Source organism: Amphiura filiformis, chromosome 5 (assembly GCF_039555335.1).
Source record: "Amphiura filiformis chromosome 5, Afil_fr2py, whole genome shotgun sequence".
In the NCBI taxonomy this organism is placed as follows: domain Eukaryota; kingdom Metazoa; phylum Echinodermata; class Ophiuroidea; order Amphilepidida; family Amphiuridae; genus Amphiura; species Amphiura filiformis.
The window spans coordinates 70,180,848-70,201,989 of record NC_092632.1 but is presented as its reverse complement, the minus strand read 5'-3'; the positions used below and the strand labels follow the sequence as shown (position 1 = coordinate 70,201,989).

Below are 21,142 nucleotides of genomic sequence, written 5' to 3'. Positions count from 1 at the left end.
CACTACACCATAATTACAGTGAAGGACACTGGTTCAAATCCTTTGTTTGAAGCCAGTCGATAAAAGCATTGAGGGCCTCTATGGTTAATAATTTTACAAATAAGTAACAATAAATTCAAAATAGGTATTTACAAATCAGTGGGGATACCTCAGTAATAGTGTCTCCCATCAGCTTAATCCTAGACAGAATTGTGACTTTTTTACAGGTTGCACCTGCTTGGTATCATTTCTTTATTATAGTTATCTTCAGTAGATAGCACTTAAAGATAATTCTGTTTTTTTACAAGTGAACATTAAATTCTGATTGTAGCTTAAACATTATTTATTGTTTCAACGTATATTACCAAAATAAACTTAACAGTAAATAACTTATTTGCAAACAGCGAATCTGGCAAATCCAACAAGATATTTAATTAAAATGAATCATAAAGAAAAATTGAAATAATTTGATGAAACGTGACTGGTCAATCAAATACAATACTTAATTTTGGTCTAATTGGTAGTAAATAACAAAAGGTCGTCATAGTCAATTGAGGCTTACATCCACCTCCTCACGTATTACGAATAATAGCAGCAAGCCCCGCATACCAAACATCCACATTTGCGTAATCATTGGGTGCCTAATTGACCATGCCATTTCTACCTTGCCTGGGGCAGGTTCACCATTTATCTTTTATGTTAGAATTTCACCATCTTCTAAACTGTACAGTGGGGGTAATGCATTTTAATAACATAATATAAAACACAGTGTATAATCCGTCACAAAAAGTGAACCAAAATGACGCCGCAAAAAAGTGATCTCATCAAGACTAAGGGTTTATTGGTATTGATGGCTAGGATTTTTAAAGGGTTAAACATGGCACCAGAGATAAATAATCTAAGGACCTCAAGCCATCTATCCCGTCTACCCAATAGAGTCATCAATAATTGCCAGTAATTACAAATTATAATTATGTTGTACGGCATTCTGGAAAGTCACATATAGTATAGAGTGGTCGTCATAGACATTGTTTGTGAATCTTTGGAACTGAAGCAGATTGACTTCCTTGTAGTCTTTGTAAATATAATTGACTATGGATTGAGATCACTTTGCATGCAGTGACAACATACACGATTAGGTAGTTGAATTAAATACGTCAGACTGTCTGCCACATATTGGACAAAAGTACAGTTTTATTTACTTTTGAGTAAAAGTGCAAAATTCTGTTTACAATGCATTTGTACTTCTTAATGAAAAGAAAAGAAATGAACTTCAGGAGTAAACAGGGTTAAGAATAAAGTTGAGAGTAAAGGGGATGTAAAGTGGATGGCTCAAGAGCTTGAGTTGGACTCAGTTAGATTTGAGTGTAGTATAGTAAGATATGAAATTTTCTTTTGATGATTTAATGGAAATGTAAAAGTAGCCATTCTTTTTCTACAAAACTTGAGTATCATAAAAAGTCACCATACAGTACAATAGAAAAGAGTATTATAAATAGCTTCATAGTCAGAAAACAAAATGGCTTCCTGCTGGTGACTCCACTGTTTGTTGTTTCCTGGAGTGGAAACGATAATGCAGCTGCAAATGAGGAGCCGATATAAACTAATGCCTATTCGTGTGTGTAATTCATAGCAAATTACTACACACACATGCATGCGCGTATAGTGGCAAGCGCATACCTTTATACCATTGATTGACTTCTTGACTGTACTCTACCAAATATCAAGGTTACCTTATAGGTCATGTACGCTGGACAATTGATGAATGGTGTTTTCAACGCTGGCTTTGCGAGGATGTCAATATTGGGCAAATTGGATCAATAGTGAGGTGAAATTGGATCGATGTTTTAGAAGGGTATTGTTTAGACTTAGCCTGGCCTCTAGTGGTCTAGACTGCAGTTAAATACTATGCAGATGTGGATGATTGTAATTTCTATCGCATTATGAAAATTGATTTCTAGTTATAATTTATTTACAACAAATACTGTCAAAATTTCAAGATATGCAATGGAAATAAGTGAACATTTTGGACATTGGAGCATAATGATAAAATATAGTAGTGTCTTTTTAATGGTGATTTGTTCGAAGAAGTTGACTCCCAGATTGCAATGGTTTCAAGAAAATCAGAATTATACTTTTCTTTATAAAGTCTAAATTGAATTGCTTTCCACAAAACAAATGATCAAATAATCTCACAGACTATTGAGGATGCTTCAAATTCTAAGAATAGCAACATTTTCCTTCTCCATAGTTCTTTTTTTCTGTACCGCTTTGTAAGATAGCACATCAGTCAAGGCTTTCTAAAAAGTGCACAGGGACATTGACTTAAAAGCCGCAACAAACGACACCTATCTATCATTGCATCCAAGATGGCCGACGGACTGGCTAGCTGCATAGTTTCCTGACTGGCTCTGGAGCAGGCAGGCCATTGTGCTTTCATGATGTGCTGGATAGTGGCTAAGAATACACTGCACGTGGCCTTGTATTTTCTTTATAAAAGCCATACTTTTGTTTGCAGGCACTTCAACTTTGTGAAATTGCGAAAAAGCTTTTAAAGTCAACAAATCTTAAAAAGTTCTCTCTCATTATTGTTTTTGTGTGGGATATGCATTGAAGTATTCCAATACCGGATCATGCCATTTGCACAAATATCTCACCATGAAAATAGACAAATCATATTGTAGCAGGTTTTAACTGGGGTTAGCTAGGCACGGCAGCTATTGGCATGCAGGAAAAGAAGAAATCAATATCAATAATTTATAAGGGCATGAGCATTCTTTACATGATCATGTGTTTATTCTCATTGCAAACACAGCCATACTATGTTAAGATTTTGCCAAGAAATACAAGGATTGATATTGACATTAATTTTTTTGAATTAGGAAAACAAGTAATTTGTGACATGATATTATGCAGTTTAAGCTTTTAGATTAAGTTATTATGCAGGTGGCTCTGTGATTCTGAAGATTTTTTTGAAGCTGATTTATATGTCTTGAGCTGCTTTATATCTAACATCGCATTAGCAATCTTTCATCTCTTAATATGAGACTTCTGTTTGAATGGAGGAAAAACAGAGTTAACCCCATGAGAACTACCTGCCGATTGGCCAAAAAGAAGTTTTTATTATCAGTTGGCCAATCAGCAATATTGTTAGATTAATTTCACCACGCAAAAAAAAGGGGTGAATTATTTGCAAAGCTCCATTCTGATTGGTGATTAAAGTGACCAATCATAGGCAATGTTAAATTGGGAGGTAGTGCTCAGGGGGTTAAAGCATTATTATAACATTTCCATAAGAAATAAAATGGTATTTCTTTTCCACAAAATGTTAGTTTTCTCTGTCAGATATGCCTTCTTTTGATTTTGACCCAAAACTATTAAAGACAAGCACATTATGTTACAATGCTTGTCACTCTGTTGAACGTGACTGAATCAGTCCTTTTGATGTGTTATGACCTTCCCGCACACCGTGTATGTACAGCATCATGGACATTGCGTATGTGTTTGACTAATATTTCGATAGTAATAATTAAGCAACACACTTTCAAACTTTTGAATTTTGTCACAACTGCAGCACCTTTAAAACCTTGATTTTTGTACGGTATAATAAAAGTACATTACAATCGTATAAAATTCAGAATTTTTATTTTAAAAATATTGAGGGTGTCCTCCTCAGTAAATGTTACAATATAACTTTAAATTCTATACATAATTATGTATACATAAAATCACCCCTAAATTGATAAATGTATGTAATTTGTCAACCATGTAATCTCGACTTATAAGTATTCAATAAATTAACAGAAAAATGTTGTAATTTCTCAGCTTACAATCAGGTTGAACCATTACCAAAAAAACAGATTAAAGATTATGTAAAGTGATGAATTTCAACACCCTCTAGGAAACTGAATTCCTGCACCAAGATGATGGATGACTCCTTATGCAGCAGTCCTTTCCTCCAATCAATGAAATCTCACTCCAGAGCCTTTTTTGTGCTCTTGTCTCGCAGCGAGGCCATCACCATCCATCTTATTCTCACCGCTAACAACGTTCTTACTAGAAAAGGTCATTTTGATTCAATTTCATCTGAAGGCATCTTACCAATTTCATATCACCGCTATGCATATACCATCGATACATGGAAATTGACATTTTTTACAAACAGATTATAGCTGCATAATGTAGATGGTAGATGATGTATGAGAATGTGGTTTGGTAGTTCTTAATTACATGTGTTTAGCTTGTATAAGCATTATGCCTGCCACCTATTTTGATATTTTTACTGATGACTTTTTGTATGTGTGTTGGGTGGGTGTGTGGAGGTGTGTGGCTATGTACAGTATTCATCTTTTACAAGCTACACATACACACCACCAGCCACCCCACCACCCCCACACACACCTACTTGTAAAGACGTGGAAACAAGGACCTACAGATTTTTCCTATCTAACCAAGGACCTGCCCGGGGCCACTGCACACCTGAAGTTAACCGCCACACCGTGGACCCACTTGAATTTTTACTATCCAACCAAGACCTGACCTGGCAAAACAAGACACAGTCTTAGGCATTTTTATGTTGTTTGCAATATACTGATAAGGAAAGGGAGCCATGGACATCCACAGTTACTGCAGGTGTACATGGTTATCATTGTATTTTTGGTGTGCATCCTCCAGTGGCGTATCCAGGACTTTTCAGAGAGAGGGGCAAGGCAAATTTCCAAGGGGCAAACTTTGAAAAATGGTAAGAAATGGGCTAAAAAACAAAGGTATTTGCAAATGCACTCACACACACACATATAAAAAGTCATATGTTATAAAAGATACTGATTGGTGCAAGGATTTTGTCGATGCTTTTTCTCTCATTTCTCATCCTCTCTCAGTCGTTCACCTGCTGAGGTGAACTGCCACAGTGTATATTTGTCTTGTCCCATTGCTGACAGGTTCATCATACACCCATGTACCATAATTACAGTGATGATATTACCCTACATTTTAGCTGACAAAAAGGCCTCATCTAAATAAGCAAATATTCCTTGTGCCTCAGATGAATTCTGATTGATTTCAGGAGGAGGCCTGCACACAAAAATGTGTGGTCAGGATGAAAACGATCTCAAGTGTTTATGGCAAGACTCAATGTATTTCAACACTTTTTCAAACAAATCTTGCTTGAACTATATAATTTAAATTATGTGTGTTGCTTCCACTGGGATGGGGCTGGGCAACTCATGTGCCACTTCCAACCAAACCATCCTTACATGCCCTTCTCAATCCCAGACCCCCCAAAATACCACTGTACAGTATAAATTTGCCTATATATACAGCGTCTACTATAACCCACATTTTGTATAAATATTGCACCAAATGGCTCCAATTTATGAGGGGTACATCCCTCATCAGACACCCCTTGAATCATGCATTCAGAATGTGCAACAATAATAGTAACAGGCCAAAAAGTCCACTTTTCCCAGAATCCTCTGTTTCATAAATAATACTTCGCTATATACAGTAGTTTATCATTGTTGGATGCTGTGACAATATTCTTTAGTTTGGTTTTGTTACTAGTGCATTCAGGTCTCTATTTTGTTTTTCAACAAGGTGAAATCTTTTAGACAAATATATATTCTTTAAACCTCCAGCTTTTTACAAGAATCAAATCATATTTTGAAAGATATTCCATCAATAAGATATCCGCATTTTCAAACAGTTTATTGAAATTTTAGAAGTCTGATATCTGTGGGCACTTTGTTAAACCCACAAGACGGTGTCTGCACTGTGGGATCCATGTCAATTTGAAACACTATCAGTCTGACCTATTGGAAAGTGATATCATATCAGAAAAAGGTTTCTGCTTATTTTCCAAAATGAAACATTTAATAAAAGTCACCAAAAATTACAGAAAATGCAATTCCAAAATAATAGTTAATAGTGCATTTATTCAGACCTAACTGTTAATTTAGATTATTATTAATACTAATAATGCGAATTTACAATGCACACTCTCCTCCACCAAATTAATGGCACTCAAGGCGTGATACAAAAAATTACCTTAAATAAAATTAACTTACATTACAACTTAGTCTACACATGAACAATCAATAGGTGACAAAAAATATGGTGATGCACATCAGGAAAATGCTTCTTTCATTAAATGAGATTTTAAAGAACTTTTAAACTGTGCTAAAGATGTACTAGCTTTAATGCGGGTTAAAAAACAACCTCTATTTTGTATGGTGCTTATCAATGTCAGTATGAGATGGTAATAAGTTTAAGCATTTAATATATTGTGTTTGACTAAAATATTACTCTAATCATTTTGAAAAAAGAATCTGTCAGTGCTGCATGCTGCACACATTCAGTGTACATTACTTGTGTCAGAGAAATTGACTAATCCAATTTTTGGTCAATTAAAATTTTGTCTGTTAACAAGAGACAGTCTTCAGTGAACGGCTCTTTTCAGAGCCATCAGTAGGCAAGGAGTAACCTTCATGTCTCATTCTTAGGTACTTTGTCCTGATGAAGTCAGAACTTCTCTTGACAAAAGTTTGACCATTCTAAACTTGTCCAACAGTGAACCCACTAAAACTTACTAATTGTTCATTTTCACCCTGATCAAAACAAAATGTTACAAACATAATCAGCAGAAATATGTTTAAAAGCATCTGTTGGAAAAACTGTGTGATTACCACTTTAGATTATTGAATATGTATCATTGTGTGTTTTAGAATGCAAGTTTGATCAAAGAGGGAAAACTCTCATTCAAATTGGATTTTAAAACCTTCACAAGCTGTGAAACAATTTTTTTTTGCCTAACCAAAGATTTTATTGTTGCTGGAATCAATATCCCGGATTGGTATAATTTAGTTGAATGTGGTTTCTAGTTTGGAGTGATACAATCTTATGGGCAGTTTGACTAATATACTGACCAGTGGTTATAAGGCTACATGTCCGAGTCAAAAGATGAAAAGAATAAAACCGCAGGCTTCTCTTGATCTAGTTCTTTGTATGTGTCAGTGCCAGGTACTTACTGTGCCCTTACAAGATTTGAGCATAGTTAAGGTTTTGCAAGTTTTTTTGCTCAATCTGTCCTCATTATATGACATCATCTTCCTTATTATTTTTACATATTTGTCTGTTTTGTTCCTTTTCAGTGTTGGACAAGAACATTTGGGGGGGGGGGGGTTATTGCGTGCAAAGTGAATTACAGGGTGTGCAAAAATCAACAAGTTTTGCACAAAACTGCCACAAAAAGTGGAAATTTGTGTAATTTTAAGTTTTTATTGGAGGTAGGGAGAGCATGAGTTCTGATTGCACCCTTGTCACCGCCACTGTTCCTTTTTCATCTTGTCATGTCAATCTCAACAACATCTCTTAACCATTTCTTTTTCTTTTAAATCTTCTGTTTATTTAAGGAGGTACTACACCCCTGTGGTAAATTTGTGACTATTTTTGCATTTTTCTCAAAAAATAATAACACAATGGTAACAAAAGTAATGTATAATATTGGGGCAAGGAATCCAATTACTTCACTGAAATTTCAGTGACTCAAGACAAGCGGTTCAGTATATATGATTGGAAATGATGTACATCCTAGTGGTACCTTATTTCTTATCATAAATAACGAACCGCTTGTCATGGGTCACTGAAATTCCAGTGTAGTAATTGGATTCCTTGCCCCTATAATATACGTAACTTTTATTACCACTGTATTATTAGTTTTTGAGAAAAATGCAAAAATAGACACAAATTTATCGAGGGGTGTAGTACCCCCTTAACTCAATTGCACATAAGTTCTCTATGCAAATAGAGCAAATAGACTTCTTGTTCCAATTTCAAATAAAGTTATAGATTATCAATATTACATGAGCATTATGAAGTTTACTGCTGTAAAAAAGCATGGGCTTTCATCAATTGGCAACAATAAAAAGTAAAACAATACAACCAATTTAAAGCAAGCTACCAAAATATGGAATGAATAAGTACATCTTTAATTATTGTAAAGGGTTAAAACAAAGCTAGAAGCACTTAACTCATGAAACCCGGTCACTTGACTTTCAAAGATGTGCCCGTCTCGAAATTGCCTGAAACCTAATCGCAAGACTCACTAATGCCAAAACCGGTTACAATTTTTGACTCTGGAAATGGAGCTTTTGCTTGCGGAAGAAAGAGCCTCTCTTGGCCCGATGCTCTAATTGTTTGTATTAAACATGGACCACACTTAAGATGAAACAAAACACCTCCGGTCACAATAGGCATAACATCATTAAAGATGGGTAAAGAACATTGGTCAAATTAAGTTTGGAGACATTTTTGCAAGGGAGTTACATGAGGTATTGATTGGTACGGGTAAAGTCACCTTGCAAAATACTTATATGTTTGTCTGCAAACAGTAAGTCAATTCAGTTCATCAACATATTGCATGAATAATTGACCTGTAAACAGTCCTGTATTCACTATTTATAAATAGCAATATATAAATTCTGGATAGAGAGAAATGGAGGTTGCCATTTTGGCTGGGCGCCAGTATGTCTGGAGAGTTGACCTCTAGCACAGTGGGTGGTCTTCCTGTACTTTTCAATGGTAAGTCGGTTGACTTCAGCAACTAGTCGCTCAAAATTTGGGGTGTTTTACCGAATAAAAACCATTATAAAATGAATGGCGCTCGTAAATTTTAAAACGCTTTCGTAACTTTTCTCTAAAATCAGTTTCTCATAACATATGTAAGTTACAGAATCCCCCAATCTTCAGATTTTTGGCCCATATCATTTTTGTGAAAATTCATGAATACCGACATCTTGTTTTCCTATTCATTTGTATGGAGTGAATACTTATCTAGATACTCTTTGGTGATACAATGTTGTGTAATGGCTGCGCCCATGTACCCCATGGTGATATATAAATAGCTATTTATAAATAGTGAATACAGGACTGGTAAATGTATTGTACTGTCTTCTTTAAAGGTTGGTGGTCTGATTTGGATTCTAGATGCAAAAATGTGCATCGCAGTCGCCCTTAGAACAGTACATGACTTCTGATTGATGAGCTTTTACCTGATATATCCAAATATGCATTTTCATGAGGTAATAAAGTAGAGGGATGAGGCTATCAATTGGGTCACACACCTTTAACAATCCAAAATTATTAAAGTAATTGGGTCACACACCTTTAACAATCCCAAATTAGGTAATTGGGGCACACACCTTTAACTTTGTATGACAACCAAAGCATATTCATACATGAGATTAGAAAGGATCAAGCATCTGCAATGCCATGCTAAAACTTGGGATAATTAGCAAAGATGAACTTTCCACTCAGTGGCGGCGCTACTGGGTGGGTGGGGAAGCAAGGGGCATTCCCCAAAAAATATTTTTCTTGCCCCCAGTTCCCCCCACTTTTGAGGCAAAAAACCCCAAATTACATAAATTTCCACTTTTTACGGTAAATTTGCACAAAATTGGTCAATTCCCCCCCCTGAAATTCACTTTTCCCCCGCCCCAATGCATCAGTGCATCCCAGAGTGGCAACCTCTTTGTCATTATTAATTGGGCCATACTCCTCAGAAAAATGTTGCTGTGAGTATGGCGCTCGTCATGACTCCTCGGTACAATTCACCTGTCACCTTTGCAGCATAACCATTACATTCTCCAATGTTTTAGATGCGCAATTCTAACTTCTGCTGAATTCTATAAGATTTCTATTTAATCTAAAAGTAAAACAAGTGTATGTAGGGTAGTCTATATACTCATAATGAGCATTTATTTAATTTTGATCAATTGCTATTATGTTAAAAGAATATTTCTATGATAATTTTGGTGTGATACACCTTGCTTTAAATCCCACTTCACATTACATGACAAATGCTTTAAACTATATTTGACACCACGTCAGTGTTTTGCCTCATTAGAGATTTCCAGGGGTAGGAGAAAGCTTTACCTTTCAACTGAACACAAGCTTATAACTGAACTCTTCCTTATTATGCATATCCAGGGTTGCCAAAAGATTTCAGCCCAAATTGTGGGTCAAATAATCGAAAAATCACCCAATTTTTCTCTTTACCATTGGTTTCTATGGGGCATGAAACTATCGGAAGTCGCGGGAGCCAATTTTGAAAAGTCGCCCCAATTTTTTCTTAACCATTGGTTTCTATGGGACAGGAAATTGTCAAAAGTCACGGGAAAAATCTTCAAAAGTCACCCAATTGGTCTACCAAATCGCGGGTTTGGCAACCCTGTGCATATGCATACTGGCTTGCTATATCTCAGAAGCATCATCAATTTGATTCCTTTTCCTTTTTTGTTCTTGACTTGACAGCAGCCATATTTAGAACAGTGTCTAGTATAAGTAAAAGCATTTCAGTGATTCAAGTGACAGTTTTGGTGGTTATAAGTTTGATAAAAATTGTGTGAAATCTTTCAACAATATATATATTAGTTGCTAACCTACAAAAATGAGATAGAATATTGGGCTATTCCAGTTGAAATCCATGCCCTATGGAAGACATGACCTTAATCTTCCAAACAGGGAGTGTGAATTTTAAATGGAGTCATCTATTCAGATAGTCCCATTTGAAATTTACACTCCCTGTGAAGAAGATTAATGTCATGTCTTCCATAGGGGTTGTATGGATTTCAACTGGAATAGTCCAATTTGCCGGTTGTACTGAGAGTTTTTTGAGTTTGAAATTTCATTTTTATGCTGTAGGGGTGAATAAAATTATGCAAGCTTTTGAAGATAGATGATGTTTCAGATGCTGAAACCTGTCAAAATATTGAAGACTTCCAAATAATTAAGATATTTTAGATTTATTTCCTAAGGAAACAACCCAAGTACAACATTACTTCAAGAATTTTTTTATTTCTATCATACAATTTTTCATCACCAATGGCTAGAAATGTAAGTAAACACTTTTTCAATCTTCAGGGTCAAAAATGCCGCTCTAGTTTCCAGCTACAAAAACATGCAGGAACATTCTTACATTTATTCAACAAGCTGTCCAACATAGCAAAATCCGCGAGCAAACATCATGCCTCGCATGAGATCTAGTGGACCCCCGCGACATATAAATAGAAGTGAACCGGCTCTCGTCAGCCAACATTATGACGTTAAGCCATGCCAGAGGGAGTTCTCCCCTATTCCTATCCTATTTTTTGATTTGATTGGATTATGCTATGTATATTTGTAAGCAGTGAAGCATCATAACCCGGCATGTCAACTTGAGATGTCAAAACATGTTTTATTTATTCTTGTCTGTTGTTATTCATTGTAATTGGCCTTCATGGTGCTTTTAGTATGAAATATAGTTAATGCTCTGCATGCTAGCCATGCGCTTCAAGGAAAAAGTTCAAGTTTTGAAATATTTTCTCAAAATATCAAGAGCTATCTTAAGAACTACTGAACCAATACTAGGCTTGTTTGTACTCATTTTAATGCATTTTTCATGACGATTCCAAATATGGTCATGAAAATTTACATTTCAGAAATTTTTGAATTTTTAAAAAATTTTTGAAACATGTCGTCTGCAGTCGACACCCGCGTGAAGAGAGTTAACCTAATCATGAATTGATTTAGAAATAGCCTTCCCATAATGTCATTCTGATTGTTTTAATGTCATTGATTTGCTGTGCATCAAAAGTTTCTTGTTATGTAAAAGGGGCAGTCAGATAGTCTGTACAAATTTTTTGGCCTATCATAGATGAATTTGATGATAATAAAATAGATCATGTGTATTTCATGAAATGTAGCGAATAATTTGTTTTGTCTATTGCTATACCAAGCCTTGACTACTCATGTTCTATTATGTTAAGTCTCTCCATGTGGGTGTTGTCAATAATTTTACAAATGTATATTTTCATGACCATATTTGGAAACAGCATGAAAAATGCATTAAAATGAGTACAAACAATCCTAGTATTGGTTCAGTGGTTCATAAGATAGCTCTTGATAATTATTTTGAGAAAATATCTCAAAACTTGGACTTTTACATGGTTAGCATAGCATGCAGAGCATTAATTGTGCTTTCCAATATGACACCTTCTTTTTCAAATGTTTGACTCATAACCTAACTCACAGAAATCAGGGGTCCATTTCACTAAGCTTTTAACCCTTCGTAACTCATGTAACCTTTCGTAAAGTTATGAATACCCAATACTAGACGTAACTTTACGAAAGGGTTCCTGTAGTAAATTTAGTGAAATGTAACTTAAGACTTGTCGTAAGTTACGAATGATTTTGAGACTTACGAAGCTTTGTAAAGTTTAGTGAATTGGATCCCTGGCCTTTTCAGTTTGGTTCTGGACAGGCTGTTGTAAATCTTCTATGTAAGAAATTCCTGCAGCAATAAGTATTAGATTTGGTCATTACTACTCAGACATTGGTGGCACATGTCCACTTCTTTGTAAAATCTGCCAGGAAATTTTCAAGAGGCATATTTCATTTCAACACAATTACAACATTTGTAATGCCTGTAAATACCTTACAGGGTTTTCTTGATTCATATTAAATTTAACAGCCCATGTGAAGTTTTTTAACAGTGAATATAACTTCAGCTTATTATTTGCAGAGGTTTAACATTTTTATCTTCATCAAATTCAATGGGCTATTCTATTTAAAATCAACACTCCCCCTGTGGAAGATTTTGGAGATATCTGCCACAGGGCGAGTATGAATTTTAAATGGAATGAGCACATTAGACAGCTCCATTTAAAACTCACCCTCCCTCTGTGGAAGATTCAGGTTGAATCTTTCTCAGAGGGGGTATGAAATTCCAATGGAGCTGCCTAATGTGCTCATTCCATTTGAAATTCATACTCCCCCTGTGGCAAATATTTCCAAAATCTTCCACAGGGGGAATGTGGATTTTAAATGGAATATCCCAATACTGCCAGTAGCCTGCTTTGATTAAATTACACATGGATGTACAATTACAACTTAATCAAAAATAATATGAATACATTGAACCAGCCAATTCTCGCTATTCGCAATAAGGGCGCCGCCAGCGGTTTGCGATGTAATCGTGATGTATCATGGGAAAATCGTGATGTATCATGGGAAAAGGTCGACATCCAAGTCCGCGCAATACGAATATTACCATGCTATTACATAGGAACACGTGACAATATTTTTTAGTTTGTCAATATAACGGTATTACACATAAATCGATAGAGAAAAAATTAATTGTGCACATTTCAACTCACATTATTAAGTATTATTGAGTATCGATTCGCGTGTAACACCTTTATTTTATAGTTGATTAAATTGCACCTTTGCTATAAAACACATTGCTGTCAAGAAAATCCAGGATGGAGTTTGCTGATTATACAAGTCATATTTTAAAAAGAAAACTAGCAAAGGTTGATTTGTACTTTTTCAATTGCATTACGCTTGTTGTTTGACTTGAAAACTTGATTAAGCTACAGAACACATGAGGAAAGAAGGTTACATGTTATGTAAGTGGGACACACACATCACCCCAGTCGATTTAATCAGCGTTAAAAATCATCAGGGAGAACAAAGTTGTCATAGGAACAAAGTCATGAATGTTGAGATTTCCGACAGGGAACCTCCTCACGTCAAGAATTCAATGCCACTTTATATTCCTAAAGCCTGGGAAGGCAATCCGTACATGTTAGTCGTTAGGATTTTGAACTCGGCATTTCTTATAAAATATGGGAGTAGTTGCTATATACATCTTAAAACTTGTAAGGCTTGAAGCTTTAAACTTAAATCATGTAGTTGCCTTGCCTAATGCTTGGCGCGTGACTGCCATACATTGCAATGTCAAAACGTCAGACGTTGGACTTGTTATAGTCAAAATATGGTAGCGGATGAACTGCTGAAAACTAGTGCAGCATAATTCTATGTTTGTTACATTTATACAATCCTAATTTTGTGGTATCTCTTTTCATTAGCTAATATTATTTTAAACTGTACCTGTCTTTTGTTTTTGCTTAATATTTTCGCTAAGAAGAGTTTAGTTTGAATAATGCAAGTAGGATTTTTGCAATATTGACACACTTTAAACTATGATTTGTTGGTTTTGAATGACATTTACACATGGCTTTTAAAGATTCAGGGCATACTTAGTAGGTGCCAACTCAAGTTCTTATTAGGTGAAATATTGTCAGTTCGCTCATGACTTTATTGGCACTTTGCACTTTAACATACTTCTAGGTTTAGTAATAATAGAAGGGCATTTTGTAGGACCTGTAATTAGCACCTTTGTGTCTACTATCTTCAGTAGACAGCACCTTACTAGTCAACCAGAATATATGCATAGCTTCAAGCGAGAGGTGATCCACTATCTTGGCGATAACCCATCAGCACAACATAACTGCACTATTTATTTGCTATCTTTAGTAGACAGCAAAATAATGCACCAATATTCATTCAGGTATCAGTTTTATGTGTTATCTTTAGTAGACAGCAAAATAATGCACCAATATTCATTCAGGTATCAGTTTTATGTGTTATCTTTGGTAGACAGCAGAATAGATGCATTCAAGTGAATGAGCCATTTGTTAAGCACATCTGGTTTTTTTTTATTGTTCAGTGATATTCTATACCATTAAATATTATACTCGGAAGTCCAATTGAGATTTCAGCGGAAATTTGGTATTTATGAATTTGGTATATATGAATGTTTCCATATTGTAGAACACAATAAAAGCTATTGTGGTGCTCAGTGCCAGAAGTGGGTAAGTGCAATAGCTGCGATGTGTAGCTGCCATGTGTAGATGAGTACAATATACTGTGTGTAAATTGCCAAATGCTCATAGGGCAGCTATTGCACTTACACACTTCTGGCACCGAACAGTTGATTTTTGCCAAGGAAATAATTTTCTCTATCATGTATTTTATATGTATATAGGCCTATATATTATATCGTAATGTATTTTCATGTGCTACCTTCAACCGATAGCATGCTGCAAACTTCTTGTTATTTTCATATTCAATATCATAATTTAACACTTTATATGTGCTATCTTCAGTAGATAGCAAGCTGCTAACTTGTTATTGTCATATTCAATATCATAATTTAACACTACATGTGTGCTATCTTCAGTAGATAGCAAGCTGTTAACTACTTGTTATTTTCATATTCAATATCATAATTTAACACTTCATGTGTGCTATCTTCAGTAGATAGCAAGCTGTTAACTACTTGTTATTTTCATATTCAATATCATAATTTAACACTTCATGTGTGCTATCTTCAGTAGATAGTAAGCTGCAATTTTTTGTTATTTTCATATTCAATATCATAATTTAACACTTCGTGTGTGCTATCTTCAGTAGATAGCAAATCGTGTTATTTACATATGCCATCTTCAGACAAATTATAATCGCTTACATGATTAAAGATGTGGGTAAATTGGGTTGACATGATTGAGATAGCAGTGTTATATAATTTAATATATAAAAAACACATGTAGTAGTCTATCATAAAAATGAATATCTACCTAAGCTTGTTTCACCAAAACCACAAAAATTACCTAAATGTAAAAAAAATGACATAGTACATTGAATAGATAAAGGTTAGCAAAGTCAGACATTAGGTAAATGCTAGACGCATTATCCCCAGGATATATTACATTGGTTATAGCATTACAAAGTAAAGAAATAGGCTTCTATGGCAGGTGAAATCCGGTTTGAAAGCTAATACCCAAACTATTATTGTATATATTTCATTTATTTTCATCAATAACCTTGGTGCGGTTGGCCTATATTTGTATACATACAAAAGTTACAAAAGATTAATTGAGAAAATGACTTTCTCTCCCTACTGAAATTATTTACATTTCCAGATCACAAATTTCTGAGTAAATATTCCAACCTTAACTCTCTCCGCGCAGGTGTCGACTGCAGACGACAAGTTTCAAACTTTAAAAAAATCAAAAATTTCAGAATTGTAAATTTGCATGACCATATTTGGAATCAGCATGAAAAATGCATCAAAATGAGTACAAACAAGCCTAGTATTGGTTCGATGGTTCTTCAGATAGCTCTTGATATTTTGAGAAAATATCTCAAAACTGGAACTTCTTATGTTGAAGCCTATGGCTAGCATGCAGAGCATTAATTTAATTTAAGTATATGCTATGTATTCAGGGTATACATTTCTACAAAGGGGATTATTTTTCAATATCTTAATTTTCAAGAGATGTTTACTTTTACATGACTTGCGACATGTTTTCAATATGTAAGAGAGCTTTATCATCCACAAATTCCAAAAGCGTTTTTTTTCATACCCTCAAAGTACAAATTTGCAGGTTTATAGGTGTATATCTCTGTGTAATATATTCTATTCAATATTTCTCAGATTGATTTCGTCAGTTTTATTCACTGTAAAATACTATACTAATTGTTAATTCTTTAAAGAAATATTACACAAATATTGAATGTCTGAGTGGGCAGTGGATAGAACTATAAGAAAGTATATGAACCTTTGCAATGATTCATATGACACCAATGTAGCCATGGTAACATGGAGATGTTTGCTTTCATATATCTCATTTGCCTCTCAAGTTATGGCTGGACACTGACCAATGAGTGGAAAAAGGTTGAGATTTTATTAGTAAAGTATCATCCATTTTACATGAGCCCCTTGTGAAGAGTTAGTAATCCATTAAATGACACCCTTGGGATATGTTTGTAAAAACTGAGGTCCTGTGATGGGGGGAAAGCTGTAAGTGAGTTTACTTTACCGTATTCGACAACCAAGAGGCCTGTAGGATTATCACATGCATATACTCTGTATGTATGTAATGGTCGACTGCAATTGAATTGAACACTGGTAGATGTGCTAATGCGAGGTCTGGTGGTTATATATAAAAATATGTTCAACTTTGAGGATGTTTGAAGTATATGTAACCTGTACATCATGCAAGGATTCAAGGATATGATCAGGCAAGGAAAGAAATGAACCCAGAGACTGACAGTAGTAAAATGGTTCTCTTGATTTGTTGGGGCTAGCCTTTTTTTCTTGATCTTTAGCTTTCTCTTTCCTTCCCACATAAGCCAGCATGTTTATAGTTTTGAACCTGGTCCCATCAGGACTGAGGCGTGTCTCTGCACAGAGCGACCGTTTATAAAGTCTAAGACTTCAAGTGGATCACATTGTAACAATCTTGTAATGTGCAAGGTGCAAAATTAGCTGTAATTTATTACAAGCTAATTTTGCAACTCAAATAAAGATGAAGAACATTTTTTTTATAATTTTTTTATAGAAAAGCCTATCATTTCCCTGTTAATAGGAATTCACAGTGCATTGGCATTGTCAGCTCCAATTGTGTCAACTTTTGTCAATTGTTAACATTGCCTCTAATTGGTCAATTACATGATATCTTCATTTTAATCACCAATTAGAATGGAGCTTTGCAAACAATTCACCCAAATTTTTTGTGTGGTGAAATTATTCTAACAATGTTGCTGATTGGTCAAATTGATAATGAAATCTTCTTTTTGACCAATAGGCGGGTAGTTCTCATGGAGTTAAGAAAGGTACAAGAAAGGTCAGACAATGATTATTTGGATTAAGGAGGCCTAGTATTTAAGGCAATGCTTGTATGCAACCTCTCCAGAGAGACAAGATGATGGACTAGATAATTCTTCTACAACATATGCTGAGAGTTGCTAGGGAGTGAGTAGGCCTCATCAGGGGGCACTCAGCTATTAATAGGAGATCAAACCAAGATTAATTGATGCAGATATCAGTACATTTATAGCTCTATCATCTCGCTCTTTGAACATAATATCTTGTCAACAAAGGCTGCTGGTTAGGGCAAGGACGTACAGAGTGAAAGCAAACCATTTGCAATTTGTGAAATAGGCCCGGTGGGGACACTCCCCTGCAGAGAGTGACACGCATGACTGTTACCAAAAGTTCAAAGTACCCCGTTTCGCAGTTAATTACACACATTTGCACATTCTTTTTCCGTAACATATTCAAATCCATGATAGGGTGTCACAGATATATTTATAGAATTTTGTGGTAACAGTCAACCAAATTCACAACCCCTTTTTATCCATTTTGAGGACAAGTTTTAACCCTAATTTTCCAATTTTGCGGACAATTTTGTCAGCGGATGCTCCCTCAAATTGATTCCTTTTTCCGCAATTTTGGTAACGATCATGCGATCAGTAACTCAACTTTCCCACCAGGAAATAGGAACAACCCAAAAGAATGATGACGTCCTAGTTTGGATTTATAGCTGATCATCTCCTCCTCATCTGTAACAAAACTGGAGGTGGGTCAAACTAGAATTGACGATTTTATATAGGTGAAACATAATCATCATCTTAACCCCTCCCTCCCTAACAAAACTAGTTCATTCATAGAAGCATACCGTCCTCCTTTCAACATTCTGTTAATTTCCCAAATTGAAAGGTAAGAATGGTTAGTTGATTAGAGAACACCTTTAATTATAGGTCCTTATATAAGAGAACACCTTTAATTTTAGGTCCTTATATAAGAGAACACCTTTAATTATAGGTCCTTATATAAGAGAACACATTTAATTATAGGTCCTTACAATAAGAGAATACCTTTGAATTATAGATACAAAGAGATTATAAAACATCGTGTATGGTTTTATCCCTTAACAAATTGTATGTCAGCGATCATTGATAACCGATCTTACTTTCAATTTCCTTTCAAAGACACTCATCTCCAACTGTTATCATTGTAAATATATTGCAAGCTAGTAAGGTCACGTCTAACACATTGAAGTGTTGGGCCGCTCATTTGGCTGCAGAGTAGCATCCTTCTCATTAGAGTTTGATGAGTTGGTGAAAGAAGGTCATTATAATATCCTTAACAAACTGTCCTCAATGAGGACACACTAACCCATCTCTTCTTACTTGTCACCAGTAATGAGGTAATTGGAGAAGAAACTAAGCTGGCTCCCCTGGGAGAAAGCCGAGTGTCATGAGGATGACCCTTTAACCTCCTTGGGGGCAAACCTGGAATCATCATCGCCAGCTCGCTGCATCATCACAAACATCTTGACAACACTAACATAGCTGGCCCGATGGATGATGCACGGAGATGATGCATGGCTTCTGGGCTAACTAAATGCTAGTGATGTAACATAAATAGATGATGCACAATGGAAGATGACCTCGTATACAGGCGCGTAGCCAGCTTCTTGTTCAAACGGTGCAAACCAGATGGAACATAAAATTTTCATCCTGTTCATGTTCACTTATACTTAAATATTACTGGAGCCTAATCTTATATTTATGTTGTCCCAATTTTACTTTCAAAAATTTCCAGCCCATAGCAGTTTGCACACTGTACTGGCTATGCCACTGCTCATATAATTTGAAATACAAATCATATATTATCGAGAAAGTGAAATTTTACCAAGTTCTCACTAACAAATTATATATTGTTTTTGAAGACCAGTCATATTTGATCTTAACCCCCTGAGCACTATCTGCCAATACAATCTAACATTGCCTCTGATTGGTCAATTACATGATATCTTCATTTTAATCACCAATCAGAATGGAGGTTTGCAAAAAATTAACCCCAATTTTTTTGGATGGTGTAATTATTCTTACAATGTTGCTGATTGGTCCGATTGATAATGAAAACTTCTTTTTGACCAATAGGCAGCTAGTTCTCATAGGGTTAAAGTAAGATGTTGAAACTTTCATGTTATGTTGTCTGAAATAAGCCCAATCCTTTTTTGTGGCATTTAGTCATAAAGTTGGTATTAACATTCTTGAACATTATTTTGCCATGACATTTTTTTTTATTCTTTCCCTATCTATTGGGATATAAAATAAAATTAAAGAATAATCAAACAAAAAATGATGTTGTTACCATAAATTTCAAGACATCCTTGGTGCTGATGTTGTGTGCATGCATAATGCTAGGGCTGATTCAAGGTCAGGCCAGGTATCACTAGATATATAGGCAACCTCTAATGATGCATGTAGGATGATGATGATGATCAGAAAGAGAGGATGTAAATGAAGATGGTTGGCATCACTTCAGTTTGCTTGCGTGCCTAGGATACAGCCAGCCAGCGAGCTACTGAGTGAGTGAGCCAGTCTATTCTTTGCGAGTTCAGTTTACAAGTAAAGTGATGTTGTTGTTTTATTACTGCTGTGTGTGACATGGAGGTGTTAGTCTTGGGTAGTGTACATGGGAAGATGGCTTGCTGAGTCTGTATGTATGAAGGAAAATATTAATAGGATTTTGTCAGATGTTCTCAGTAAGTTTATAAAACTGATAAATGAAAATGTAAAATAAAATAGTATGTCTGTAGAAAATTCAACAATCTGCTGTTTTCTATCATATTGTTTATCTATGAAAACATATGCACCCTATGTTCAATTACCAACATGCCAAAAAAATATATTTTAAGAACATGAGTGTGTTGGATTCATGTGTTGTAAAGTTTATGTTTGTAACATATCATCATGTCATCAAAATCATTTAGCTTTGCCTAAACTTTGTAACAGGAAAATAAAACTAATGATTGGATTATCTTGTTACAATTTTTGGCAAAATATTTTTCAATAACCAGTAAACAACTTGTATGTACACATGTTTGTTTGTTTTTATAATGATCATATAAAGTTGAATAAAAGATGTGAGTAGAATTTTGTCAATAATCCTACACTTCCTTTCAGGTTATCATTGTTTGCATACTCTGTGTGTCATTACCAAACATTTAGCATCAATTAGAGATAACCGAACAAATTGTACAAATGGGCTGATCCAGTTGAAATCCATACACCCCCTATGGAAGACACAACCATAATCTTCCACACAGGGAGTGTGAATTTCAAACAGAGTTACCTGAATGGGTGACTCCATTTGAAATCTACACTCCCTGTGTGGGAGATTAAGGTCATGTCTTCCATAGGGGTGTATGGATTTCAACTAGAATAGCCCAAATTTACTCAGCACTTGTTATCTGTTAACCTGTAAAGAATACTAAATGGGACTTGATCTTGGCTTGTACTACTTGTACTATTATAGTACACATTTTGAGCTATAAATCCAACAGATGGCAATGCATTAAGAATCTAAATGTTTAGATGTTTCTAGTAATCCTTTTCAATGAATAGTGTACATAGATCCATGTGTACGTAAGTTGGATAATAGTACAAATAATAGACAAATTATTGAAGCCAAATAAATACATTAGGT

The 21,142-nt window shown here is 35.1% G+C and overlaps 1 protein-coding gene across 1 annotated transcript in view; it reads left to right on the top strand.

Annotated features, from left to right (window-relative positions):
• LOC140152363 (neurexin-1-like) overlaps positions 1 to 21,142 on the top strand; it is a 241,557-nt gene that overhangs the window by 75,128 nt on the left and 145,287 nt on the right.